A 12667-nucleotide genomic window follows, 5' to 3' on the forward strand; every position below is an offset into this window, starting at 1 on the left:
TTCACTTTGTTAGAGGCCTAGGGCGATAAAAGGGCTCATGTACTGTGTGGGTGTTGTAAACTGTGTATCTGTGGGATAAACTCCCCTTTGATTCAAGCAGATCTAAATGTTGAGCTAAACAAGGATCCAGGGGAGGGGGAGGGGGGGTCGCTGGAACATGAACAGGTGGTGAGAGGCGCCAGCAGGAACCTTGGCTTAAGCTGCTGACATCCGTTGCCATGGCCACCGTACAGAGTGACAGCAAAATAAGCCCGCTGTCTGGGGATCGGGCAATCCTCGCGCGATCATCCACGTTGGGTTGGAGTTAGATTCCTTGTTCATCGCACACGACTTATCATGACACATAATATTTTCTTAATTCCCATCTAAGACAAGAAGGTTGGATGACGAAGCAACACGAGGGCAAAAAAAAAAGGGAAGAAAAAATTGATAGCCATACTAACCACGCAAAATATAACACAACTAATTCACACAATTTCCTGAAAAACAATTCACTAAGTACAACAATGATATTTATGATTATTTATCTTAAGGACATATTGCCTATGCTTGACCTGGGAGGGCATCCGCAAATTCACAATTTACTGAGAGGGAAAAAGGGAAGAAAAAATTGATAGCCATACTAACCACGCAAAATATAACACAACTAATTCACACAATTTCCTGAAAAACAATTCACTAAGTACAACAATGATATTTATGATTATTTATCTTAAGGACATATTGCCTATGCTTGACCTGGGAGGGCATCTGCAAATTCACAATTTACTGAGAGAACTCAGAAAGTCAGGCGGATGCAATAAAAGTCGGCAACCTGTACATCAACGTCCGGGCAAGGTGTTTTTTTTTTACCCCATCCATTAAAACGGTCCCCACAGTAAGTTGCTCGGATGTTGTTGTGGTAACTTTTGCCAAATTCTACTCTAGCCAGCGAGGGTAATTACCCCGACATAACCCAGACAACCCTTCTGCTAAAACGCTCTTGCGCCTTTGAACGCTCAACACGGATGCCCAATAGTCCAAACAGAATGACTCACTGCTAGCCAATCAGGTGCATGGATTCCAACCACTCCCCCTTCATGCATGAATGGGTAGGTTGTTATGTAAACCTACCCATAGAATGTTTTCAGTGTGTGTCTGTTAAAATGGTACCCCGGCTCCCTCCTGCAGTTTTATTGCGCGAGGCCAGGAATTTTGTTCTCTGGACACTGTCCTGACATTGTCGGGTAAGGTCTGTTAAGTCGTTGAGGATAAGTCTTGAGTATACTCGGGCAAGTGTCTATGAGAAATATGTGTTGTAGCAAAATTAGCACGTCCTCAACGGGTTTTAAAACAAGGCACTAAAGATTGGCACAAAGTCCTTAACTTTAATGATTACTGTAGCTTGTAGGTTAGCACTCAAAAGCTGGCAATTACATGTAGTCAACGATAAGTCTATAAGAGCTTTATAGTTTACACTCTATATCGATGGGCATCAGGGGGTCCTCACTGGTTGTTGGAGTGGTCATGTGGTCATGGTAATCAATGAACTCAATAGTTTACACTCTATCGATGGGCATCAGGGGGTCCTCACTGGTAGTGGGAGTGGTCATGTGGTCACGGTAATCAATGAACTCAAAAGTTAACATGTAAGTCCCATCCCTCCTTAGCTGTCATAACCAGGTCAACCTCAAGAACATTTTAATACAGTACTGTATCATTGCATAATATCTGGTTTATCGCTAGCATTGCGTGCCTGTATTTCTTCCGGTTCTGTGGTGTAATTATCAAGTGGGACTCTTTAGTGTGGCCATTAATTGTAGTTAATGGAGGAAGCTCTTATGAGCTATGATTGACCCTCTTAATATGAATGTACCTAATGAGTACTTTGTAAGCAAAATCTACTGCACTGAGTCATTGGGAATCAATACTGGTGAGAGGCTAAAAGCAGTCAGCTTATTTGCTCATCACTACTAAACAAATTGTCTTGGATGTAGATAATTAGCCAGATGTGAAGACATATGAAGCTCCTGATAACAAATTTCTTAGAAAATGAAGGAAAACATTCTTCTTTTTCTTTTTTCTTGTTCTTGTTCTTTTTCCTTCTCTTCACTTTCTTTTCTAAAATCGTCATCATCTTCTTCTTCTCCTCCTTCTGTTACATTACTCCTTCTTGTTCAGGGACTTTAGCTCATTCTCCTTGTAGTGTAGACAAGAACTTTCATGTGCATTTCAATTTACAAAATTAAATTGCATGCGAACATTTCTGGTTTTACAGAACTTTAACACAGTTGAACTTGCAGGATTGAGTTTCTCTTTTGCTGGTGACACATGAATGACTTGTAGCGGATTGTTTATTTCAGATCATGCTCTAATCCATGTTCTGCAGGAATCAATTGCCAGCATCACATTACAATTTGAGTCCAGCTGTCAGTGCGCTAACATATGAAGATAAGGCTACAGCAGTGTGCAACATGTGATGAGTGATTAGGTTTCTACAATGCGGAACTACACTAAGCCACTACTGTATATCTCACTACTGCTGGCACACCAAGATAATGCAGAGGAAACATATACCAGGATCATCCATTTACTGTTTAAAAAGCAGAAAAAGTACATGTAAGGATTTTTTTTTAAAATTTCATTGCTTCTGTCTCTCTAACCAGATTTAAAAACAAACAAACAAACATGCAAACAATCTAAGCAGCAACCTCATCCAGAAACATAAAAAAGAATCAGGTTTTATCCCTTTGTAGTTCTCCATCATGTATATGATACTAAGAGTGTACTCATATGTTTAATACCTGAGTGAGTTAGTCCTGTATAAGAGAGAAATTGGTATGGTAATCAGTTTATAATCTAGTTATGTCCTTCTTTCTTTTTCTTTTTTCTGCTGTTTTTCAGTTGTGAATGCTGGCAGTCGATAGGAGAGAATGTTTTCTAGCTTTTCGCTTGCGCATGGAACTACTATGCTCACCAGCCAAAAAGAAATGTCATTGCTATCTATTCTGTTGGTTGGAATGAATCCTTGCCCATACCATTCTACAGTCACACTCCTTTAAATTTTATGAATAGGTTTTCCTATTAAATGAAATCACAAAAATGGAAAAACAAAAATATGGAACTACTGGAGTGGTGACTATCGACTTTCACTATTCCCTCCACTGCCAATACTGGACATGTCAAGTGACTATTTGTTTGTGGTCCTACAGTCCACTAAACAGTTCTACTTAATGCACTAAACACATCTTCACATACATACACACACACAGAGACATGTATGACTTTGCTGTTAAATTTCATCTCCACTTCGCAGAAAACAAATACCGGTTTTGCAAACATATTTTCCTTGCTCAGAGCTCTAACACACTTTTTTTTTTTTAAGAGAGATAGAGAGAATAACAAACAAATAAACAAACAAACAGGCAGGGTGGGGGAAGGGGGGATAATTTTTAAACAGACTTTCATACCACGACATTGTTTCATAAAAGATGTTAAAGGCGAAGGCTAGTAACTGATCAGTGGGAATCAGTGGAAATGCTGGGAGATGATTGTTCCAATCCTTATGGGATTCATTCAAGAGTACATTGTATATCTATTGTTGTGTGAAAATTATTTGCTTCAGAATGGTCTCATATTCAAGTAATGTGCAGTCTAATGCCCCGTCACTGACCAGGGACGCTTACCTGGAAACATTAAACTGCACATTACTTGAATATGAGACCATTCTGAAGCAAATAATTTTCACACAACAATAGATATATAATGTACTCTTGAATGAATCCCATAAGGATTGGAACAATCATCTCCCAGCATTTCCACTGATTCCCACTGATCAGTTACTAGCCTTCCCCTTTAAAGATGTTAGGACGGCAACTCTTGCTGAAATAGCAACTTCCTGTAGCAACAGCCAATCAGAAAGCTGGATTCTTGTTGTTACCATGACAATGTTTATTGCCATTTCAGCAAGAGTTGCTATCATACCAACTTTTCATGAAATGGGGCCCAGACTTTTAAGGCTGTGACATTACCTTTAAAAAACCACATGCACAGGGGTAGACATGCTATTCATGCACAATGCCTAAAACTAAAGTTAGTAAAAGGAGAAACCCCATCCAAGGCAACAAGATTAGAGGGAATACACAGGCCTATTTAAGTCCAGTACCCCCGTGGGATATTAAAAAACAAATTATCTGCCGTTCCATGTTTGATTACATTTATATTTCTGTACGGTAGGTGAATCCCATTATGGAATCTATCAATGAGGTAGGATATGAACTGAATAATTACACCGTAGCACCTGAATATTATCACCCTTGCATTAAAATGTTTCTATGAATGGTCTCCCTTCCCTGCTGCTGTAACACCCCAATAAATTATTTTGGTATGCTGGTATTTTCCTCTGCCTTCCAAAAAGAAAAGAGTAGCTCAATTCAGCCATGTCACCATTAATAAATAAATGTGATGATAATCATCTATTCAGGTTACATCTTTTTTTAAAGTATGAGAGCAATATAAGACTTTTTAACATACAACGTATATTGGGCCAGATACAGGATATCCCAGAGCTTTGAATACACAAACCCCCAAAAAGCCAAATACAATGTACAGGGGATGTGAATAGTTAAAATGCAGTGATACAGCCATTTATTTTTGGACTGTTTTAATCACGAATGAATTGAAAGCCAATAATTCTTACATTTGTACATGGGAATAAAGATACATGTAGTTTCTACTCTTTAAAATGATACATTATGTGCCCACATTTCATTTTTTGTTTGAAAATAAAAATTAGTTGGTTTAATGTGCTCATGTGGAAAAGTGGCCGGGCTCCCTAAGGTGTTTGTGCGTGCATGTGCGCTGGCTGATTTGGGTTACGCTATTTGATCAGATGCTCCAACACATTTTTTTTTTTTTTTTTTTTGCAAAATTGGATGCATTTATTTGAGCAATAATTTCTGTAAAGTTTGCAATCTCCTTATTTGCATTATTAATATGATGTATTGTCATATTTCCGGATGGAGCTGATACCAAGAAAGAATTCGAAACTTGAAAACAAAACATTGGCAACATATAATACAAACAGAGAGACGAAATGTTTCAACAAAACACTACAGCTTTTTTTTAAAAGAAACAACAACAACAAAAAGACTGGCAAGGTCTCGTACAACATTTTGCGTTCAATTCTTACCTCGTACTGTATGCGTGCATCGGATGGGAATGGAAGCGAAACAGAACACGAGGTTAGACATGGGCAAAGGTCACAGGCATGACTCAGGCAAGGATACAAAACATTTTAATACAACAGCTCCACAATGATGAGGCACGCACTCACACAGGGTTGTCTGATACATTCTAGTCTTGAGGCTAGCTCAATGGCAAGTATGCAAATGTCAATGCACTGTTAGATATACTGTATATGTCCAATCTGTACACACCTATGTCATATCATTGGCAGGATGTGAATTGGACCCCGTTTACAGTGCGGGGCTGGGCCGAGCCGCGGCCGAGCCCAGCCTCAGTTGCGAGGCCGGGCCCCGCAATTTTGTCCGTTTACACTGCAGGGCTCGGCCGCGCTTTTGATTCAAACCTTTCAATATTTTGTTGTAGTGGCGCTCTGCTTGTAAACAAACGCAATTTGGTATTGTCTGGTTTTCAGATCCTTTGCCAAATGAATTCTGCAGCGACAAAGTCGCCGTACGGGCAAAGGCCTTTGCCGAAGGAAAAAATCCTTTGCAGGACAAAACCACCTTAAACTATACTAGTTTTCGACTTTGAGGGGGTTAATATCCTGAATAGCGAAAGATACAGACAGAGGGTTTGGAAGCCAGACTAAAATTGGCCGCACATTTGGCCCAGTTTGCGTTTACACTGAAAAAAGGCCAGGCTCGCCCGCAGCCGAGTGTATATCACGTGTACAAAAAAAAACACCAAAAAAACACTGTGAGCTGCGCTATATGGAGTGGGAAGCACCCATACATTGTAATCAAATTCACAGCACAAAATACAGAGTGTACAGAGTTAAGCTATTTGGGTAATGTTATGAGCTTCTGGGGGAAAAGCATACGCTCATTCTGGGGAAAATACACACACATTTAAGTCATGTCAGCTTCCAGAATCCACGTATCAAAAGAAAAAAAAAATCATTCTGTCAGTGTCAAATGGAGCACTGATAAACGCTAGATGAACCATGAAATACATGTATGCTGGTTCTGCAGACATTCTGATCACAGAAAAGCTCACAGCATCATGCTGTTTAATTAATACATAATATAAAAAGGCAAACTAAAAACATCTTCTGAAAAAGGTCAACACAACTTGCCGATCAGCAGAAAAGCACCTTGAGGTGATATGGCAAATGATAGGACACAATGTATGTGCTTAAGCCAAGCTGAATTTTAGCTGGCACTGTTTAATCCTATCTCCTGTCATGACATGCCACTCAAGAAATGTTTAAAGAAGATAATAAATCCAAAAAAAAACAAGAAAATACTAACTGCTCATTCAAATGGTGCCAAGGCACACAACTTGAATGAGGTCTGGAGATTCATACGACAAATATTGAACACTTGTGTATAAATTATCACAATTCATGATACCTTTCCCAACATATAAAAAAGAAATTTCACATTTATGTTTTTTACACATGCAACTTGAGGTCTACATCTGTCTTTAAATGACTGATTGATATTGCTTGTTCCTTGCTTTAAACCAAAGAGTACACTTTGGGTAACTGTGGAAAGAGTAACAGCTGCTAAAGCAGATATCACTAATCCCACAGTTTTGACTATCGCCAATCACCATGTTACACATTTTTTGTTGTAGTTACAGCAATAGGTGTATTACTCTTGGATCTTTTGTTTAGTCGTTAGCTTGTTTATTTTTTATCCCGAGGTGATGCAGTCAAACATTTGAAAGTGTGGCAAAGCATGATGGGAAAGGAAAACTGAAAGATATTACCTTACCTCTTTGAGTGGTCAGCTATTGACCAGAAAATGACTAATTCCAGAGAGAAAACTACCTCTGTGTTTTCTACCGTACTGCCAAATGCTCGTTATGAACACAGCATCAGCACAAGTAAAGCCTGCTATTTTCCTTTTTGTGTGTGCTGAAAGTGTGACAAACAAACAAAGAATGTTTCTAAAGAGTCCCTTAAATCATAATTATAAAACAGCCAGGGGGAAAAAAAAAAATTGGGATACATTGTCCCTGCACTGGGTACAAATAATAAAATGTTGTTCTAAGTCTAAGGAACACAATTTGATTGACTGGTTCCCATCACTGGCTTCCTATCACCGGTTTTCTAACAGAAAATAAGAGTATATCATAGTGTAACTCCCATATTTGTTTAATCCTTCTAAAAAAATGTACAGGTTGTTTGCAGGTAGCACATGTATCCAGCTTTCATGGCAGCTGATAAAACACTACAGGTTTCATGTGATTCATTTAAAATCCCTGGGGAAACCACACTTAGCATACGTTAAACTCAAGGTCAATTATACAAATATAGCCACTAATTCATGAGAAAGGTCATGTTAATCAATAAAAAGCTTGTGGTGGTGGTGGGGCGGAGGGGGGAAGAAGAGTTATTAATACCAACATTTGTATTTCTTCTTTGTGTCAAGCCAACACTTATAGCATATGATTTTTATCTCATATCTGCTGAACCTCCCATCTCACCCCAACCCCAAACCCCACCCCCCCCCAAAAAAAAAAGAAGAAAAGAAACAGTCAATATTCATACAACTACAGTGCTCTCCTTCACACATACCCACAGTGTCACACTGTACAACATTGAACAGCTGGGTAAGGAAACAACACAAATTGTGTTTTGTTTTGTGTGTTTTTTTATTAATGTTGAAACAAAAATCATCACAGCTGCCCCAATTTGTGACCCCATGTCCCCATATGATTCATCTCCCGTGGGAGCCGTAAGAATCCATCGCCGTCTGCTCTCCCCACACATCGGGGAGGAAAAAGAATCAGAGCTACCCGCCTGATGCTCAGTGCTGCAACGCCGCAGCACACGCATAGCGCAAACACACAGGAAAGCAAAATTTTCAGCCAGTAGACGCTGCGAGGGAAGAAGGGAAAATACCCTGCATATACTGTTGTATGATATTCTCAGCTACATATCAAACGTTCTTCTATTTCAGCAGGGTTTCTTACTGAAAGTTGAGCACAGTACTTCAAAATACCTAAACAGCTGACATTTCATCCAAATGCTAACATTTCACTGAGCCAACATTGTAGAAGGACATTCAAATGGATGGAGCCAATTTTGTACTGCATACATATAATATGCAACCCATAATACCAAGTTAATGCTGACAACGGGCTTAGTAGGTCACAAATTAAGAATGTCAAGTTTGATTACAGGGCTGCGGAATGTTTTCTAAGGTGGCTAGTGGGGGGGGGGGGGGGGCTGTGGTTCAATAATACCCCGGCTTATACAATGTATAAGAAGAATCTAAAGGACGAAACCTTTCAAAACTATGTGGGTGCTGTGATATTTTTTTGGTACAATTTCTTTAAATTTCTTATTGTTTCTTTCACAGATCAAACACAAAGTGGGGGGCTCTCCCCCCCCCCCCCCCCCCCCCCCAATCCATGGCCCCTGTGGTATAAGAGTAGGAAGGACATGTCACATTACAGTCTTGAATGACATCTTTAGGAGGAGTTTGGAATTGGCCACATGGACGGAGGTCAGAGTTGTTGATATACCATTTAGTTTCATACATTGTACTTGCTGCAAAATAACCACCAAATGACTGTCCTACAGCTTTTCTCCTTGAGTATGAATGCAGCATTATAACAGACCTGGGGTCACAATACGTACATATTGTACAGTCACAAGCATGTATTGTATCTGCAAGGCAGAGAGCTGTTGTGTCAATCAATTGCGGCTATGCTAGGTATGACAAGCCTCAACAGAAGCTCTTGAGGTTGTCTTGAGAACAACTGCAATGAGAGAATGCACGCTGATGGCAGGCAAGAGTAAAGACTGGCCAATCAAAGCGGTCACTCCATAAAAACAAGCCATGACTGGATACATTAGATGCAATTTTGCATTCAGGGAAGTAGATAGTGATAATTTCTTCTTTTCTACATCAATCTCAAAATAGGTAATTGCATATCTACAATTGTATATCAAAATACAATGCAACTCATGACCACAGAACACTAGCAACGGAAATAAAGATTAATTACACATGTAGATCATACACTTATGACAGTAACTATGACAGTAATGTTCATAGTCATTAAAGTAAATGACAGTAATGTTAATAGTCATTAAAAAAAAATGATTACGAAATATCATCCTGCATTTTTTTTCAAAGATGGGTTAAAACAAAAATATTCAAACATTTAAATCACACTGTCAAACCTTACAACAATGTCAGTAATCCAAAATCTGAACAACACAAACACAACCATGACTATTCCTTCACTTCCCCTTGAAAACATTACCTGTGACAAAAATAAATAAATAAATAAACAAATAAATAAATAAATAAAATAAATAAATAAATAAAAAAATAAATAAATAAATAAATAAATACACAAATACTTAAACAACTACATAAATTAATCAATCAACCAATACAATCAATCAATCCATCAATCACGTTTACCTTGTGTATGTAAAAGCAAAGCATAGCTATCTTCCAGCCAAATGCACACATTTTAACTAAATTGTATACCTAACTGGAACAAAACTATGATTAATGAATAAGAATTTGTCTTAGAATCAGGTGGAACTCACATTAATTATTCACTTGCAATTGGTATTGCATTGAAGGCTGTATGACATTATTGTATCACAAAAGGTGAGATCAACAAAACAGGAAATAATAACTAGAGACACCTCATCATTACAGCACAGAAGTAATGTAGAATTTCATGAAATCCACAGTTCATGAAGAGCCAATAAATATTGTGTTGAGAGAGGTTGTTTATTTCTAACATCTATATGCCTTTAAGCCCATTCAGGGAAATTGAATTCTATTGTAGGGGTGGGCACAATAGATGGCACTACAAATCTATTCAGTATACCATGTTTAATTGTGAGTCATGTATTCATATCCTGTGGTTACCAATGTCCAACTGCAATAACAGCAACAAAAATCATAATAAATGAATAAATAAATAAATAAATAAATAAATAAATAAATAAGCAAACAAATAAATAAATAAATAAATAAAGAGACTTAAAAGTATTAAATCTCCATTAGGACAAAGATCCAAGCATATGAACAAAAATAAAAAAGGCAACACAAAAATGACCTTCTGAAGGCAAAGCAAGAGTAGCCAACAACTATCAAAGCAACAAGTGAATCAAGAAATGAAAAAAAGAGTAAAAATATTTATAATGAACAAATTACAACACGCACTGTCACAATCAAGAAATAGCAATTCATTTGCTACAATGCTGTATGTATCAGTTAGTTATGTTTCAACAACATTAACAACCATACATACTCTTCACAACGTGTAACTGTATAACACTCATGATTTAGTATCAATGTGAAATACATGGTAAGAGAATTTAGCATTTCACATGTTTTTGCTAGGACTTTTCTGTACACGAATGATGAAGTTAGATAAAATCAGATTAGGGTAAGTGGGTTTGCTTGCTTTTTTTTTAATTGGCAAAAGCATTAGTTGCAGAAATGCTACAACAAGCCTTTCCAAAGCGTACGCAGAGCAACTTACCAATCTGATATTTTTGCCGTAAACAGAGGGGCGTTTACCGCCAGCATTGATGGTGGTGTTTGGGGAGCTATTGCGGCGAGCTAGAGAATTCTCCTACAAGCAGGAAAGGGGAAAGGGGGTGGGGGCGGCGTTGAAAGACAAGCCTACATCTACAACATCAACTCGAACCATAACTGCCACAGAAAGCATTCTTTGAAGATTCCAAAATGACTACATCTACCGCAGCCACTTTATACACAATGGAAAAGTCATTTGTGACCCGACACAAGAAAAGGATCCGAAAGTTGGGGAGGTCGATTTTTTGAAAATGACATGACATTATTCATTTACTCTTCCGCTTTTATTTCATATGTAACACGCCTCATACAAGTACTCAGTTGTGGAGATATCAATGATTTTATGAGAGCATGTTGAGTGGTCTAGGAAATCAGTGTTTTGTGAAAACCACCTTCAAAGTTTTCCTTCCGACGCATTCGTGATGAAGGGGAGGTAAAACAGTTTTCATGTTTTGACAAAAGAAGGTATGTATTCTCCTAGCAACCTCCGCAATGTTCATTTATGCTTAGCGCCAGTGGTCTACGCATAACCAATCAGTAACCAGGATGCCACGCACTGACCAATAAGATCCTTCCCTTGTTGCTAGGGGCGGAGTCTATCCGCAGCGCTAAATCTAAATCTTCAGACACGTTTTTGTTCTGTTGAAAGCCAGGAAAACATTGCTAAGAAAAACGCAAATTTTTTTGTCTTTTCCTTAAATCATTTAGCCTCAAAATTTCAGCACATAAAAAAGACAAAACATCAGACTACAAAATAATGTCAAAAACAGAAATTCAATGGTTTTGATCGATTTTGATGATTTCACTTCAAACTCGATTTTCTCGGGTCAGCCGTCAGCGACTTTAGGATCCTTTTGTTGTGGTGGGTCACACTTAAAAGACCCGGTAGCGTGGGAAGAGAAGGGTGGCTGATTGAATCCATCTTCCTTTGCTGCCCACTGGAGTTACATTTGAAAACCATGACTAGCGTAGGCCTGGTAGAATACAACTGCCCATCAGAGAATATGTGCATCAAAACATACACTCATACAGCTATGTAGGTAACACTCGACTCCAGTCTAGATTCTTTGGCTGTGTGTGAACTTCCACAGAGATGAGGGATAAAGCTGTACAATGTATGTCAATCTAACTGGGATTCTTGAATATATTCGAATTGGGCCAGCCTTCCCACTGCACAAAAGCCAACGCTACTGGGTCTTTACATTGTATCATTTACAAAATGTCGTGCGAGATTATCCTGTCAGCTGATCTGAGTTTTCACCCATGGTATGTCTGTAAGAGCAGCTATAAGACAGGGCTCGACACTAACGGTGGCCCGGTGGCCCGGGGCCACCAAAAATGAAAGTCGGACCACCAAATTCCAAAAAAGGGCAAATTTGGTGGCCCGCCTCGGGCCACCAAAATTTTTTTTAAAGTGTGTCAATAAATTCGTAACTTTTTGCGCCGGAAATTAGCAGTTAAATTTGTTTAAAGGATGGATGGAAAGGACTGAATGAGTGCCTGAGAGTGAGTGTTGCAAGTTTGTTGAAGTTTATTTATGAGTAGATATGTCCAACTTCTAATTCTTACTATCACAAAACTTAAATATTTGACTCATTAAAAATAGGACTTTATGTTTTTTATTGTTTTTTTTCGGGACACCAAATTTTTCTCTCGGGCCACCAAAAATTTGAAATTTAGGATTTTGGTGGTCCCATCGGGCCACCAAACAAAAAAGTTAGTGTCGAGCCATGTATAAGAAATACACACCGTACAAGACATTAGATTTCTGAAGAGGAATAAGATATTTGTTTTTAAGAGCCATCACAGATCAGTGCATAGATCAGTGCATATCTACTAGGTGCACATAGTTCTGTGGATCAGGAATGGGATGTTTTTTGTGACTTCCTTACCATCTGGGGTATATGATGGTGATC

At 38.5% G+C, this 12667-nt stretch overlaps 1 protein-coding gene across 1 annotated transcript in view; it reads right to left on the bottom strand.

Moving 5' to 3' along the window:
• Positions 1–12667, bottom strand: part of LOC139727314 (chloride channel protein 2-like) — a 71571-nt gene that overhangs the window by 12715 nt on the left and 46189 nt on the right. The gene's annotated exons all lie outside the window — the stretch shown is intronic.

Source organism: Diadema antillarum, unplaced genomic scaffold, assembly GCF_040938485.1.
Source record: "Diadema antillarum isolate AM-2024a unplaced genomic scaffold, OU_Dant_1.0 seq00000124_RagTag, whole genome shotgun sequence".
Lineage (NCBI taxonomy): Eukaryota > Metazoa > Echinodermata > Echinoidea > Diadematoida > Diadematidae > Diadema > Diadema antillarum.